A 17,031-nucleotide genomic window follows, 5' to 3' on the forward strand; every position below is an offset into this window, starting at 1 on the left:
AATAGCCTGAGCCTACCTGCCTCAAGCTACATAGCACCTGTCTCTAAACAAAATCCAAAAGCAATTACCATTAACGATAGAACTGTCAAAAGAGTATCAATTGAAGTGCCCACAGAGGCACTCTTTAGATGCCCATGTAAATAGTTTGGGTGTGAAATTATGGGAGAAATATATAGTATCAACAATACTATATGCTGGGGATGCTCTGTTATAAAGTGGGCCCTAAGGTAAAGCTAGAATGAGTAAGCAGGCTGGATAAGCTGTCATGCTAGCAGGAAGGTGCCGGGCAGAGCTCAGTGGTAGAGTACTCACCTGGCAGGTATGAGGCCCTCAGGATCACCAAAGGAAAGAAATGTAAGAGTCCTGGGGCTGCAGACATGGCTCAGCACTAGCACCGTTCCTGAGTTCAGTTCTCAGCACCCATTCTGGTGCCTCACTACTGCCTGTAACCCTCACCTTCAAGGGGTCTGACACCCTCTTACGGAGTGTAGGGGGGACATACGAAGCTGTGGACATGGATAACTTCTAAGTGTACCATGACATACTAAGATGACCCATGGGGAGAAGGATAGCAGTCAACAGATGCTGCTGGAGATGGCCATGTTTCAAAAGGAAATGGCAGCAAGAAGGTTAGAAAGTCCTCAGACTTCCCAGTTCTGCTATACAATTTCTAGAAGGAAATAAGAGAAACCATGTGAAAGACTTAAAACCCATTTGATAAATTGGATGTTGTCAACATTAAAAAATCTTTAGGGCAAATAAAAGCACAATTAAGCGTAAAGGGACAAAGCTGACTGAAAGCAACTACAAATTATATGCCTGAGAAAATACAGGATGTATACAGAACATTAAAATTACATTGTGTGTGAGTGTATGAGCGCACGTGCGTGTTTGCCTGAGCATGTTAGTGCACAGAACAACTTGGACTAGGTCTCACCATGTAGAGTTGTGGGGAATCAAACTCAGGGTGTTTAGGTTGGGGACAAACACCCTCTGAACATCTGATGCATATATATGAAGAACTCATAAAAACGATACAATGACCCAATCTTAAAATGGCTCAGAGTTTGGTAGTCTGTTTACTAAGAAAGCACATTCATGTTGACAGGTGTGGTGACACACGCTTGTAATCTCAACAGTTGGGAGGCCAAAGCAGAACTCAAAGTTCAAGGCTACATAGCAAGACCCTGTCTTTGAAAAACAAAAACAAAAGACAGTATAACCAAGTGGCAACAGCTTCCTTGGCAAAAGTTCTTTGCTTATTACTGAGATACAAAGTGGCAGAATCTGTTGTTTTTTTAAAAAAAAAAACTAATTTTTATAATTTTTTCTTTTATTGGATATTTTAATTTACATTTTAAATGTTGCCCTCTTATTCGTTTCCCCTCCAAAAGTCCGCTATCTCATCCTCCCTCTCCCTGCTTTCATGAGGGCGCTCCCTCACCCACCCATTCCCTCCCATCTGCCCACCCTGACATTCCCCTACACTGGGGCATCAAACCTTCACAGGAGCAAGAGCTTCTCCTCCCATTGATACCCGACAAGGCCATCCTCTGCTACATATGCCACTGGAGCCATAGGTCCATCCCTGTGTTCTCTTGGGATGATGGTTTAGTCCCTGGGAGCTCTGGAGGGTGTGGTTGGTTGGTATTGTTCTTATGGGGTTACAAACCCCTTCAACTCCTTCAGCCCTTTCTCTAACTCCTCCATTGGGGACCCTGTTCTCAGTTCAGTGGTTGGCTGTGAGCATCCGCCTCTGTATCTATCAGGCTCTAGCAGAGCCTCGCAGGAGACAGCTGTATCAGGCTCCTGTCAGCATGCACTTCTTGGCTTCATCAATAGTGAGTGGGTTTGGTGACTGTATGTGGGAAGGATCCCCCAGGTGGGGCAGTCTCTGGATGACCTCTCCTTCATCTCTGCTCCACACTTTGTCTCCATATTTTCTCCTATGAGTATTTTCCCCCTTCTAAGAAGGTCCAAAGCATCCACACTTTGGACTTCCTTCTTCCTCAGCTTCATGTGGTCTGTGAATTGTATCTTGAATATTCCAAGCTTTTGGGCTAATATCCACTTATCAATGAGTGCATGCCATGTGTGTTCTTTTGTGACTGGGTTACCTCACTCAGGATGATATTTTCTAGTTCCATCCATTTGCCTAAGAATTTCATGCAGTCATTGTTTTTAATAGCTGAGTAGTACTCCATTGTGTAGATGTTCCACATTTTCTGTATCCATTCCTCTGTTGAAGGGCATCTGTGTTCTTTCCAGCTTCTGGCTATTATAAATAAGGCTGCTATAAACATAGTGGAACACGTGTCCTTGTTATATGTTGGAGTATCTTTTGGGTATATGCCCAGGAGTGGTATAGCTGGATCCTTAGGTAGTTCAATGTCCAATTTTCTGAGGAACCTCCAGACTGGTTTCCAGAATGGTTGTACTAGCTTGCAATCCCACCAACAATGGAGGAGTGTTCCTCTTTCTCCACATCCTTGCCAGCATCTGCTGTCACCTGAGTTTTTGATCTTAGCCATTCTGACTGGTGTGAGGTAGAATCTCAGGGTTGTTTTGATTTGCGTTTCCCTGATGACTAAGGATGTTGAATATTTCTTTAGTTGCTTCTTGGCCATTGGATATTCCTCAGATGAGAATTCTTTATTTAGTTCTGTACCCAATTTTAAAATAGTGTTAACTATTTAAAAAATAATTCTATTTTTCTGGATTCTCTGGAATCTAACTTCTAGAGTTCTTTGAATATTTTCAATATTAGCCCTTTATCGGATGTAGGATTGGTAAAGATCTTTTCCCAATCTGTTGGTTGCCATTTTGTCCTAATGACGGTGTTCTTTGCCTTACAGAAGCTTTGCATTTTATGAGGTCCCATTTGTCAATTCTTGGTCTTAGAGCATAAGCCATTGGTGTTCTGTTCAGGAAATTTTCCCCTGTGCCCATGTGTTTGAGGTTCTTGCCCACTTTCTCTTCTATTAGTTTCAGCGTATCTGGTTTTATGTGGAGGTCAAATTTAATTTGTTAATGTAAGCCCGTCTAGTGACACACTAACCCTTTTCCATCCATATATATGTGCAGTACATAGGCTTGTCAGATAAGATACAATATTTTCAATGAAATTTGAATACCAGATAAATAGAAAAATGTTTTTCATAAGGATATCCTAATATTGAATGGAATGGAATGTGTATGTTGTTGTTTTTCAATCTGACACTGAAATCTAGCTGGCCATCCTGTACTGTCACCTGCTAAGTCCAGCAAATGGAAACACCCCCACCAAGGACTTACAGGTGGATGCCTCTGGCAGCATTATTCATAACAAAGTGATTTACTGTGTTATCACATTCCCTGATGAGAGAGACAGTTGTCACCTCAAAGGAACAAAAGAGATGGCTTATCCACTCCTACTGAAATAGAATACAGTGGGGTGTGACATCTAACTGGCGTGGACAGATTTCAGTCTTCCTCCATTTTGGATTTAGTTCGTGAAAGCTCAGGGAAGGGCTGAGAGATAATCATCTTCCCTTCTAGCTTTGGACTTTAAGCAGACAAAGTGGGGGATGGGGGCAGGAAAGCTGGTTTGAGCACATACTCTCCACTGTATTCATTTAATTAAGACAATCGCCATGCCCTGGTAGCGTGTCTGGGGATGGATCTTGGTGTCTTTTTCTATTGCAGTGATAAAATACCACAGTAGGTTCGACTTGGTGGGGAAAGGGTTGGCTTCAGCCACAGTTTAAGGTGCAGTCCATCCTGACAGGAAAGTCAAGGCAACTGGGACTTAAAGCAGCCACAGCACAGTCAGGAAGCAGAGAATGAGGAAGGCGTGGTGCTGTCAGCTCCTCTTTCACTCCACTTACACAGCCCAGGATCCCAGCCAAGGATTGTACTGCCCACAATGAGCATGCTCTAACCTCGGTTAGGACCAGCAAGATAATCCCCCACAGGCAGTGGCAGAGGCCTAGCTCTCGTGTGATTCTAGTGTCTTGTCAGTTGACAACACTTAACCATGCCAGGATGATAACTGTGGATTTCTTCTCCATCATCACACATGAAAGAAGCAGAACAAAAAGACTGTAGATAGGTGTGAGGGAACTTTGGGATGACCAGGATGCTCTAAGATCTATTTTGGTGAGTTCACACCTCTGTAAATGTACTCCACCTCATTCACTGTGCACATACAATGAGTACGTTTTATGATGTTTAACTTATTCTTTGATAATATGCTAAGAACAAAGCTCTCTAATTGCCATTGTTCTTGCGGATGCTTCTATGTGGCCACCATCTTGAATGGCCCTCATTTGTGCTGCTGTTTGCGATTTGGTTCCTGTCCAGTTTGAGGCTGGAGCCACACTTACTTTACCCCTGCCCTCTGCTTTAACTCATCTTAGTCATCCCAAGGCTCCCTTGGGTTCTCAGGGAGCTTGGCATATTTGGGGGGCTCTTTGAGTACAGTACTGCTTCTAAAGAGTCTGAGGGCTGGAGAGATGGCTCAGTGGTTAAGAACACTGACTGCTCTTCCAGAGGTCCTGAGTTCAAATACCAGCAACCACATGGTGGCTCACAACCATCTGTAATGGGATCCGATGCCCTCTTCTGGTGTCTGAAGACAGCTACAGTGTACTCCTGTACAATGAATAAATAAATAAATAAATAAATAAATAAATAAATAAATAAATAAATAAATCTTTAAAAAGACAGAGTCTCTGAATGGCTCCACAGTCCAGTTTGTTTCTACTCTCCCTGGCTTCCTTGTAAACCAGAAATGAACACCCAAGAACAAGGATCATATCTAATTTATTTCCACAACCCTCTCACCTGCCTGACGGATAGGCTCAGAACAGGCCTGAAAGAGTTGATTGGAGCCCAGGGCTTGCCATGGCCTGGCTTCACGAAGCCTTACCATGTTAAGTATTTTGATTCCTCCTGGACTGTCTGCAGTCATGACTGTTGGAAGCATTCCAAAAGCCAGTCTTTGTGACTTGAGGGCCTTGCACTAACCTAACAGAGTAGGTACTGAAAATACTTGTGAGACAGTATATGGGTATAAGCAGAGGCCCTGCAGGATGACCTCCTCCAACATGCAAACATCTTTGCTGTGACATATGGGGTGGCAAGGCTCAATTGCAGTCACCAGGGTGAGTTTATGGTTTTCATTAAGTATTATTTATGGAAAGTAAGACTTATTTTAAAAATCTGTCTAGTATACCAAAATACCTTACCCTGTCGGTTCTGCCTGAACCCATGTCAGGCCTCTGTCCTAGCAAAGCCAAGTTTGAGATTTGACACTATGTCCCATAGGGCTCCCCACTGGCCAGGGAGGTGGTGCACGCTTTTAATTTTACCACTGGGGAAGCATGGACAGGCACATCTCTGTGAGTTTGAGGTCAGTCTAGTCTACTTAGAGATTTCTAGGCTATAAAGTGAGACCCAATCTCCAAAACAAAATACTTCCCCTCCCCGCCAAACCTGTCCTCAACATTTTCCCATGCCTTCCCGGACTTCTCTTTGTAAGCACCTCGCCCCAGGTAAACAACACACACCGGTTGTTTACATAGATCATTACGCATGCTTACAGTGGAAGATAGGCCAGTTTTCAACTACTCCTGTTTCAAAAGATAATAATATGCAACACCCTCCACCCCTAAAAAAGCAACTCAGAGAAAAGACTTCATGTGCAAACTCCTCCACAATCCACCAGGGGGCAGTGCTGCTCTTCCGTTTTTTGTTAATTGGGTTGGGTTTTTGTATTTTTAATTTTTTTCGTGGTGGTTTTGTTTGTTTTTGTTATTGTTTTGTATGGCTTAGAATTTCTGAGGCTTTAAACCGAGTTCTTTATTACACAGTTTAACGTATTTCACTAGTGGGCTTCACAAATTAAGTAGATCTTTAAGACTTTATTATTTTCCAGTTTTAGATTATAAACATTGCACATGCTCCTAAAAGCTTTCATGGAACTGTAGGAAGAAGACCACAAGATTTCCGATATGTTGCCATACATATACAATGTATATGCATACATAAATGTATGCAGCGTTCATGAACGCGCCCTCATTTGCATGTGCAGGCTCACACAGGCCCCTCATTCTCTGCAATTTCTAGTTGCTTCTGTACAGCTTGTGTTCCACACCAGTACAAATGGCTCCCGTGCTCCTCACGCATAGGGTTTGTGGTAACCTTTCCATTCCGCTCTGGAGACACAGTCAAGTCTTTTCCAGCTCCAACTTCTGAATACTCGAACCCAAGAAAACTAGTGTGGTTGTGTATGCATACTCATCTCTACAGAATGTAATCTGCTCTATAGGAAGGGAAGTTGCACCTACCCAAGGCCTGCCTCTCCTTTGCCACGGGCCCAAAGCTTCCCTCCTTATCATTTGTCAGAAGTTGCCTTGTCTCCCTGGGATGGAACCCTGTGCCTTTCCTACCCCAGAGCTACACCCCAGCCTGTTTTCACATTTTGAAATTGTGCTCTTAGGTTCCTTCTGTTTTCCTTCTGTACTTCCTGGAGTACATGCTGAGTTTGATTACGCAAGGCACAAATGTCCTACAAATATCGCTGATGGCTGATTAGGCCCTAATTCACTTTCCATTGGACCTTTAAGGACCTGGTTTTAAAGCTTTTCTGATGGAAAATCTAGTGGATTCCTATGTGAGTATTTTTTTCTCTGGAAGCTTGGAGGCTTTCTGGGTTCCCCCCTGGGCCCCCAAAGTTGCTACTCCAAGTGTCTACACATGGGCCTTTATTTCCATCTACCCTGGTTGGCACCCGGTGGGCTTGTAACAAAGAGCGTGTTTTCCCCCAGCTCATCAGGGGTCTCTCCTATGCGTCTGACTCCCTCTCTTCCTGCCAACCCCTTTCCAGTGTATCCATTCCTATTGAATCAATGGATACTGACATCTCATCTTTTCTGTCCAACTCTGTTCAAAGTCAACTCTTTGGTTCCTGTTACCGATGCTCTCAGACTTCCTGATGCCTGGCCTGTCTTTCAGCCATTTCCAGCATAATTTTCTTATTTATTGTGTTTGCTGCATGGTGGGGGGAGGGGTGAGAGGGGAGACCATCATTTAAAATTTCAAAAAACTGCTTCTTGTTTTGATGACAGCTAGTCGTGCACTCAGAGGTTGCCCACTGTCTCAAGTCTCTCCAACTTAAAAGAGCTTTCTTCTTTTTGTATCTCACTTTCTGCATCATGGTCTTCTCTCTTCTTTCTTCTTGTTCCTACTTGAGGGTGTGATGGCTCATGGCTGTATGAGCCATCCATGTGGACAGCTTCTGTGGTCTGTTCAAGGGCATGGCTAGCTTCAGTTTCCACAGTGGTGGGGCCCTATCCCAAGCAGGCTTCTGCCCATGCGTGCCAGGGTAAGCAGGGGCTTCAACAACAGATCAAAGAGTTTTCTGCTGTGGTTCTTCTTTGGGTAGAGTAGTCTTTATACCATCACTCCCACCCCCATGCCATACACCTCAAGCCCTGTTCTGTGACTCTGGAGTTCCAGCATCCATAGTTAATATCCTTTCCTGGATAAGCTACCCACCGCTGAGTGCCTCTGGTTGCAGATATGTGAAGAGAGGCAGTCTAATCGGTTGTCTGAGAACAGAGATCTTGACTCTATGATTCCTATGGCTGCCCTGAGGCTCTTGCTTTCTTCTTGATTCTGAATTCAGCATTTCTTTGTGGCTTCATTGAGAAGGAAGAGCCCCTGTCCTTCTGCTTGGGGCTCACCTCGGCTGGCCCCTTTTTGCTTCTCAGTTCCCAGTGTGCTCTCAAGCTCTCTGCTCTGCTGTTTCCTCTCTTGTTTTCTAGCTCTGAAAAGATTCCCTTACTCTAATAATTCCTTGTATTTTATACCTGTGGCCCTATGGCATGGTGGAGAGTCATTGGGTGCCAGTTGATGACTTTAAGTTGAATGTGGTTTGGGGTTAGTTTTTTTTTTTAATTCAAGTAATGTTTTACTTACTTTTCTATAGCTGTGATAAAATCCATAACCATGGCAACTTATAAGAGAAGGTATTGAATGTGGGGCTCCCAGTTCCAGAGGGTTACAGTCCATGACCCTTATGTTGAGGAGCATGGCAGCAGGCAGGCACGATGCTGAGGCAGTAGCTGAGAGCTCACATCCTGATCCACAAGCCTGAGGCAGAAAGAACTAACTGGGGAAGAGAGTGTGCTTCTGAAACCTCAAAGCCAGTCCCCAGTGACACACCTCCTCCAACAAGGCCACACCTCCTAGTCCTTCTCAAACAGTTCTACTATCTGGGGGCCAAGAATTCAAATATGAACTGGAGAGATGGCTCAGTGGTTAAGAGCACTGACTGCTCTTCCAGAGGTCCTGAGTTCAATTCCCAGCAACCACATGGTGGCTCACAATCATCTGTAATGAGATCTGATGCCCTCTCCTGGTGTGTCTGAAGACTGCTATAGTGTAGTCATATAAATAAAATAAATACACGCCCCCCTAAAAAAAAAGAAAGAAAAGAAAAACAATTCAAATACATGAGCCTATGAGGGCTATCTCATTCAAACTATCACATGTAACTCTAAAAATATACCAAGGCGACTGGCAATATAGCCCCCTGCTAGACTAGAGAGGACTGGGGTGAAGCTCAGTTGGTGGAGTTTTCCTGCACCACATAGAAATTAGAGGCCATCTTGGCTCTAATCCCCAATATTGTCTTTGTTTTTAATTTTTAGAAAAGGTATGGAAGGTATTTTTAAAATGGAACACCCTTTTAATCCTCTCCCAGACAGATTGTTCACTGCCCTCTTAAAGTCACCTCTTCCTGTGGGCGGGGCTCAGAGCCGCTCGGTTAGGGAAGGCTTTGCTAGGGTGTGCTAGGGTGGAATGTAGGTGAGCAGGAGCCATGGGTTTGAGCCGTCCAATTATTTGTCCTTCTCTCTCCTGCACTGTGTGGGAGGCACAGGCACAGGAGGATGGCCCCGAGGATAAAGAGCAACATGGGCCAGACCTGGCTCCCTGCCCCTTGCTCACTGCTGCACTGAGGTCATTTCTTATGAGAGGATCACGTGAATTAGAGATAATCTGGAGTAATCAGAGAAATTGCCAACATTGCTAGACGTTCCCAGGGACAGTTAACGTAAACAACATGCACCCATTAAGGAAAGCATACAGGGGGGCTGGAGAGATGTCTCAGCGGTCAAGAGCACTGGCTGCTCTTCCAGAGGTTCTGAGTTCAAGTCCCAGCAACCACATGGTGGCTCGCAACCATCTGTAATGGGATCTGATGCCCTCTTCTGTCTTGAAGGTGCTCAGACAGAGCACTCATACACACAATACATACATACATACATACATACATACATACATACATACATACATAAATACATAAATGAATAAATATTCTGAAAAAAAAAGGAAAGCATACATACGCAAACTCTTACATCCACAGTACTCTGATCTGAATGTGAAGTGTCCCACGTAAGTCCCCACGTTTGAACCCTGATCCCCAGCTCACTGTACTGTTTTGGAAGGCTGTGGGTCACTAGAGATGGGCCTGGAGATTCTATAGCATGGCCCCTCTCCCCAGTCTTGCTCTGCTTCTTTTTTTTTTTTTTTTTTTTTTTTTTTTTTTTTTTTTTTTGGTTCTTTTTTTCGGAGCTGGGGACCTTGCTCTGCTTCTAAACTGCGGGTGCAGAGTGACCTGCTGCCTTACCCCTGCCACGGGGCTTTTCTCACCACGAGGAATTCTGTTTAAACTGCAAGCCCAAATAAACCCTTTCAAAGCGTTTTTATCGTTTATTATTACTGGGAGGAGGGTGCGTGACCTATAGAGGTCAGAGGAGAACGTTTCGGAGTCAGTTCTCTTCTACCTTTCCGTGAGTTCTTGGCCTCCTACTCCGGTTGTCAGGCTTGGAGACAGGTGCTTTACCTACTGACCCATCTGTGGGCCTTAAACCCTTTGATCTTTGTCCCGTGTTTTGTCAGAGCACAAAGAAAAGTAACCGACACACAGATGTACGGTGCCCTCTCTGTTTCCACATCAACGATGCGTTGCTCTCTCTGTGGAGGAGAATGGCTGGTAACAGCCCCTGGCATCTTGTGTTCCTGCTGACAAGATGAATTCTGTCTCCAAACGTGTACCGTGTACCGCTCCTTTAAAGCCCCACTTCCTGCTGAGCCATTCGCTATACAACCGTTTCCCGTGCCTGTGGGGGGTTCATCAGTTTTAACCCCCTGAGAAAAGAGATTGATATCTAGCCATCCAGGACAGCCTCTCCTTGGAGTTCCAGTAAATTCATTTTTCTCTCACCTTGAATCTCTGAGTGACAGGAATTGGTACTCCAGGTGGAACCAGCCTTAACTCAGCTTGGGCACTGCCTACAGCGGTAGGTATCTCACTGACTCCAAGCCTCTTGCTTCTTTTTCTCCCCACCTGAACACATCCCCATACTGACCCAGTGTTCTGAACTGGTCCAGGGCAGTGTCTCATCTTACCCTTTCTAAAAGGACAGAGATGCCAGAAGTGTCCTGGGGGTCTTTAGAGAAGAACGGGGACGGGGACAGCCCTAGAACTGAAGGCCAATGTACAGGCTGGTTCCTGTGTAGTCAAGCTTGTGTTGCCCTGATTTACTCCAGTCCTGGCTTGCTCAAAGCCCATAATCTCAGCCTGCTGCTCTACGCTCACAATGTCTCTGTCTACAGCCTGTCCATTCAGTCTCCCCACCACCCGGGCCCTCTGCTTTTTTCTCTGATGCACGCACGCACGCACGCACAGCTTCTAAATCATCTCTTTGTTTCCATCACAGGGGCACTCAGGACCTACTTGAAGAGCCAATATCTTTAAATAATTTCTATTTTTTGAATAGAAAATGCACCAGAAATTCAAGATAGCCTTTCAGTGAGCTGTCTTGCTCTCACTCCTCCGCCCCGCTGTATCCACCCACTGCCAACCACACCACTAGTTATGCACTCTCCACCACTCCTCTGGTGATAGGAACATAGTTGTGTTTTTTCCTCATGTACACAGGTGTCTAATACTCTGCTTTTATTACTTCCTATCGTGACCTGGAGGTTTTTAATTGACAAAAGAATCCATTTTTCTAAGATTTTACTTATTTAATTAATGTATAGGAATACACTGCAGCTGTCTTCAGACACACCAGAAGAGGGCATCGGTTCCCATTACAGATGGTGAGCCACCACGTGGTTGCTGGGAATTGAACTCAGGACCTCTGGAAGAGCAGTCATTGCTCTTAACCACTGAGCCATCTCTCCAGCCCAGAATCCATTTTTCTCTTTCACAAAAAAAGCAAGGATAGCTCCAATTCCTGCCTGCCGCAATAATTTATGTCTTTGAGAGAAAGGGGTATCATTCTATGACCTCTTCCTGAGAGGGAAGCTCCAGGGGGTGAATTACCTCAGTGAAGGCAGAGTGTGCATAAACCAGGTAGTGGGCTTGGGAGACAGAGGAACCGCACAGAGGTAGAGAAACTTTCTTACCAGTGGGCCTGAGAACTGGGAGACAGCCAGCTCCTTTGTGAGACGAGCTGTCAGAACTGAGTCCAACAGGCGGATGTCCTCTAGTCCTGAGTGACTTTGGGGCTGTAAATCTGTCTGATGGACTGGCTTGAAACACCAGAAACTAACTGTACGAGATATACTCCAAGAGATCTGCTGCAAGGAATTGCTTTATGCAGTTTCGGGGCTGACTAGGACAGTCAGTCGGAACTTTGAAACCCATAGGAAAGAAGGCTGGGACTTGGGGAGGGGTCAGAGGCCACGCCCACAGGGAAGACCTCCTCCACAAGGAAATCAGCTCCTGAAACCTTCCCTCCAGGAAACAGTCCAGGCCCACTCTGCTCATCCGGGACACTCTCCCTTACCAGGGCCATCAGGGCCATCTGCAAAACACGTCACACTAGACCAGCATGTGAGTGTCACTCTGGCTGTCCCAGGGAGTTGTGGTTGGAAAGATGGGGTGACAGCACAGATTCGGGGTTGGGTATTGGAAGGGGCTAGAAATGTGTTTTATTTCTCCAGATAACAACAACATCTCTGGGTGATCACTGATTTAATTGCTTAGTCCTTCTACCTATGGAGTGAAGTGATTGGGGCTGAGCTTATCTTGGGCGATAACCAACTTTGGAAATATATGTCCGGAAGGTAGCACACCTCCAGGGTCCCTGCTGGTCACCCAATATCTCTCTCTCTCTCTCTCTCTCTCTCTCTCTCTCTCTCTCTCTCTCTCCCCATCTCCTCTCTCTCTCCATTCTGGTAACTGGAGGGTTAAAGCTAGGCAGCCTCTGCTGGCCTCAGGGGTTTCTCCAGTATTCTGAGGCCATTAATCATCCAGGCCCAGGGCTGCAGGAAGGACACTTACCAGCAATTAACCTGCAGTACAGGCAGCCTTCACTCCCGCCCCTCATCAGCACACCCAATTACTGTAAATTAACATTTACCAAGCAGAGTGCCTGTTAATTGGAAGGGCAGTGAAAAGAAAGGCCACACACCTACCCAGTCTAACTTAATAACCTCAAAGGCAGCCATTAATTAAGGAGGAAATGTTTCTGTTTAGCTCTTGTTTAGAAGACCGGCAGTTAACTTTGTCTGAGTTTTAGAGCTCAGCTCCACACCCCACCTTTCTTTCTGACCCCCATGTTAACAGCTAGAAGATAAAAATCTACAACCACTCGTTAGTAAATCTCCCTTTGAAGAAAATCTCCCCAGGACAGTCTTACTGTCTAGGAGGGGGCTGAGGCCAAGGAAAAGGACAAGAAGGACCAGAGTCAAGGGTCGCAAACCTGTCCCTGCTTGACAGGCTGTGACCCTTCTGCTCTCTGCCAGTCCAGTCAGGTTTGCCAGCTTTGGGAACACTAGAAGTGAAGAACAGGAGAGACAGGAAGAAATAGGGCGAAAGGGATACCATCCCTAAAGGAAACGTTCTAGGTCTGCCATCAGGCTCCCGACTGCCCTCCTAAGGCGAATACGTGGGTTCACTGGCTCCTTCATCCCCGGTACAGAACCTGGGAGGTCCTGACAGACTGATGGGACAGCTCTTCTCCTGTACACTAATGTCAGCCCAACTCCTGCCCACTCCTTTCTTCTTGGCGTCCTTTGAGTCTGGCTTTATTTTCTTTGCACACTCTTAGGCACAGCAAGGCCTTCCCTGGTCCATTGCCGGTGCGTCACTGGTCGGCAGCCTGTGTGCGCCTGGTCTATGGCCCACCCCAAATTTGAAATTTTAAAAAGACTGTTTCTCCGGGCTGCTTCTAGTCAATTCTCTGGAACATTCACAGCAGGTCATACAGCTTCCGGACTCGATTTTTCCACCTGCTTCAGACACCTGCCCTCCTCGGTGCCCTCACATGGGGCTGCTCTCTGTGCTCCTCCTGTGATGGGCTGGCACTGCAGTTAGTGAGAACAGGCAGAGTTCCCTACCTGGAATAAGCTAGTGTGTATGCACACGAGTGCCGTGCGTGCGTGAGTGTGCATGTAGGTCTGTCTCCAACAACTCTGGTGTGTCTCATCCGGGTCAGTCCAGGTAGCCAGGTGTGGTGGGGCACCTGTCCTAACGCTTACTTGGTAAGCTGAACTGGGAGGCCCTTTTGAGTTCAGGAGTTTGAGGCCAACCTGGGCAATATAAGAACTCAGCTCAACTAAGCCCCCTAAGACAACATCCCAGCTTTCTCGACACCTCCCCTTGCCCTCTCTCCTCCCTGCTCCTCCCTGTGGCTGAGCTCCAAGCAGCTGTTGTGCTCATCGTGCATCCTCACCCCTCGCCCGTCCTCAGCTGTGGACCTATTGCCTGAACCACCTCTCAGATGCAGTTCTGCTCATCCTTGTCGCAGAATCCAAGGACGGTTATTCCAGGGCTTTAGCTTGAGCCTTTAAATAATAGTGTCTGGTGGCATTTCCTGAAGCTGGCCGTTCTCTCCCTTTCTCCTCCCTCCACCTCTCCCCTCAGCTTCTGGAACCAGAAGCACACTTCATTTTTTTATGCCTGCCCTAGCCTCTTCTCTGTTCTGAGTCTGCCCTCATCACAATCTTCATAGGCGTCTCTTCTGCTCTTTGGATTCCTTTACCAATGGGAGGAGACTGACAAAAATCACCAAGACGATAATCAAGAATGATCTGGTCTCTGCACTGAGTTCGGATGTGATCCCTGGCGGAAGATGCATGCCCAATCACCTGGAGTCTTACAAGCATCTCCCCCTGCTTTCAAAACAAGCACTTTACCGTCTCTCAGAACTCCTCTCCTCCGGGCTTATCTCCGGTGTGAGGGAAGGAGAGATTCAGCTGTGTCTCCATCTTTCATTTCTCAGTCCGATCAACCAGGTAGCTTCAAGTTCTATGTACAAACTGGAACCACCTGTGAGTAGCTCCAGGCTCACTTCCCTCCAGGCAGAGCCATCTGATACACCCACATCTTATGAGCACTCACTGTTGGTACAGCATGTCCACAGGGACAAGGACAAGCCCCATGGCTTCACACACCAACCCCCATTTAGTCAGGTTCTTCAGGCTCCAATATCACCAGCAAGCATGATGCACTGGAGAAATTACTGTATGGTGCAAGGATGCTAATCTTCATTTTGATTTTCTCTTTAAAAAAAAATCAATGGAATAGAATTGAGGACCCAGAAATGAACCCACACACTTATGGTCACCTGATCTTTACTAAAGGAGTTAAAATCATCTAGTAGAAAAAAGAGCATTTTTTTTCAATATATGTCTTTTATTGTTCCCATAGAGCCCAAAATTGTACTTGTGGTCAGGATCTTGTTTCTGAAGCTAGGAAACTGAGGTCTCATTCGTCAGGCTGCTGCACCGTTCCCTTTTCAGAAACATAGATGCCATCCAAAAACTTCCTGATATCCTTGTTTTTAACTGAAAAGACAGCATTTTTAACAAATGGTGCTGTTCAACAGGCAGTCAGCATGTGGAAGAATGTAATTCCATTCTTACCACCCTGTACAAAGCTCAAGTCCAAAGCTCAAGGACCTCCACATAGAACCAGATATAATGAAGCTAGAAAGTGGGGAAGAGCCTTGAACACATGGGCACAGGGGAAAATTTCCTGAACAGACCACCAATGGCTTATACCTTAAGATCAAGAATTGACAAATGGGGGGCTGGGGATTTAGCTCAGTGGTAGAGCGCTTACCTAGGAAGCGCAAGGCCCTGGGTTCGGTCCCCAGCTCCGAAAAAAAGAACCAAAAAAAAAAAAAAAAAAAAAGAATTGACAAATGGGACCTCATAAAATTGCAAAGCTTCTGTAAGGCAAAGGACACTGTCATTAGGACAAAACGGCAACAAACAGATTGGGAAAAGATCTTTACCAATCCTACATCTGATTGAGGACGAATATCCAATATATACAAAGAACTCGAGAAGTTAAGACTCCAGAGAATCAAATAACCCTATTGAAAAATGGGCTACAGAGCTAAAGAAAGAATTCTCAGCTGAAGAATACTGACTGGCCACGAAGCACCTAAGAAATGTTCAACATTCTTAGTCATCAGGGAAATTCAAACCAAAAGAACTCTGAGATTCCACCTCACACCAGTTAGAATGGCTAAGATCAAAAACTCATGACAACAGATGCTGGCAAGGATGAGGAGGAAGAGGAACACTCCTCCATTGTTGGTGGGATTGCAGACTGGTACAACCATTCTGGAAATCAGTCTGGTGGTTCCTGAGAAATTGGACATTGAACTACCTGAGGATCCAGCTATACCTCTCCTGGGCATATACCCAAAAGATGCCTCAACATATAACAAAGACACGTGCTCCACTATGTTAATAGCAGCATTATTTATAATAACCAGAAGCTGGAAAGAACCCAGATGCCCTTCAACAGAGGAATGGATACAGAATATGTGGTACATCTACACAATGGAATATTACTCAGCTACTAAAAACAATGACTTTGTGAAATTCTTAGGCAAATGAATGGAACTAGAAAATATCATCCTGAGTGAAGTAACCCAATCACAAAATAACATACATGGCATGCACTCACTGATAAGTGGATATTAACCCAAAAGCTTGGAATATTCAAGATACAATGCACAAACCACATGAAACTCAAGAAGGAGGAAGACCAAAGTGTGGATGCTTCAGACGTTCATAGAAGGGGGAACAAAAATACAGGAAGAAATTTGAAGACAAAGTGTGGAGCAGAGATGAAGGAAAGGTCATCCAGAGACTGCCCCACTTGGGGGATCCATCCCATATACAGTCACAAAACCCAGACAATAGTGCTGATGACAAGAAGTGCATGCTGACAGGAGCCTGATACAGCTGTCTCCTGAGAGGCTCTGCCAGAGCCTGACAGATACAGAGGTGAATGCTCACAGCCAACCACTGAACTGAGAACAGGGTCCCCAATGGAGGAGCTAGAGAAAGGACTGAAGGAGCTGAAGGGGTTTCCAACCCCATAAGAAGAACAACAATATCAACCAACCAGAATTCCCAGAGTTTCCAGGGACTAAACCACCATCCCAAGAGTACACAGGGATGGACCTATGGTTCCAGCAGCATATGTAGCAGAGGATGGCCTTGTTGGGCATCAATGGGAGGAGAGACCCTTGGTCCTGGGAAGGCTTGATGCCCCAATGTAGGGGAATGTCAGGGTGGGGAGCTGGGAGGGAGTGGGTGGGTGGGTGAGGGAGCACCCTCATGAAGCAGGGGGAGAGGGGATGGGATAGAGGGTTTCTGGAGGGGGAACTGGGAAAGGGATAACATATAAAATGAAAATTAAGAATATCCAATAAAAGGAAAAATGTAAAAATAAAAAAGTAAAATAAAATGAAAACAAAAAGGTTCCTGGAAAGGTGGGTCAGAGATGGTTAAGAGAGCACATTGCTTTAGAGAACCCAAGTTCAGTTCCTAGCACCTACATTGGGTGACTTGCAACCTTCTATAATTCCAGATCCAGGGCCTCTGGCACCCTCTTCTGGACTCCGTGAGCTCCCTGCTCCCACATAGACGATATATAGATATAGGTATATACACATATATAATATATACATAATTATATATATATATATTTAATATATACATATA

The sequence above is a fragment of the Rattus norvegicus genome, chromosome 5, assembly GCF_021556685.1.
Source record: "Rattus norvegicus strain SHRSP/BbbUtx chromosome 5, alternate assembly SHRSP_T2T, whole genome shotgun sequence".
Classification (NCBI taxonomy): domain Eukaryota; kingdom Metazoa; phylum Chordata; class Mammalia; order Rodentia; family Muridae; genus Rattus; species Rattus norvegicus.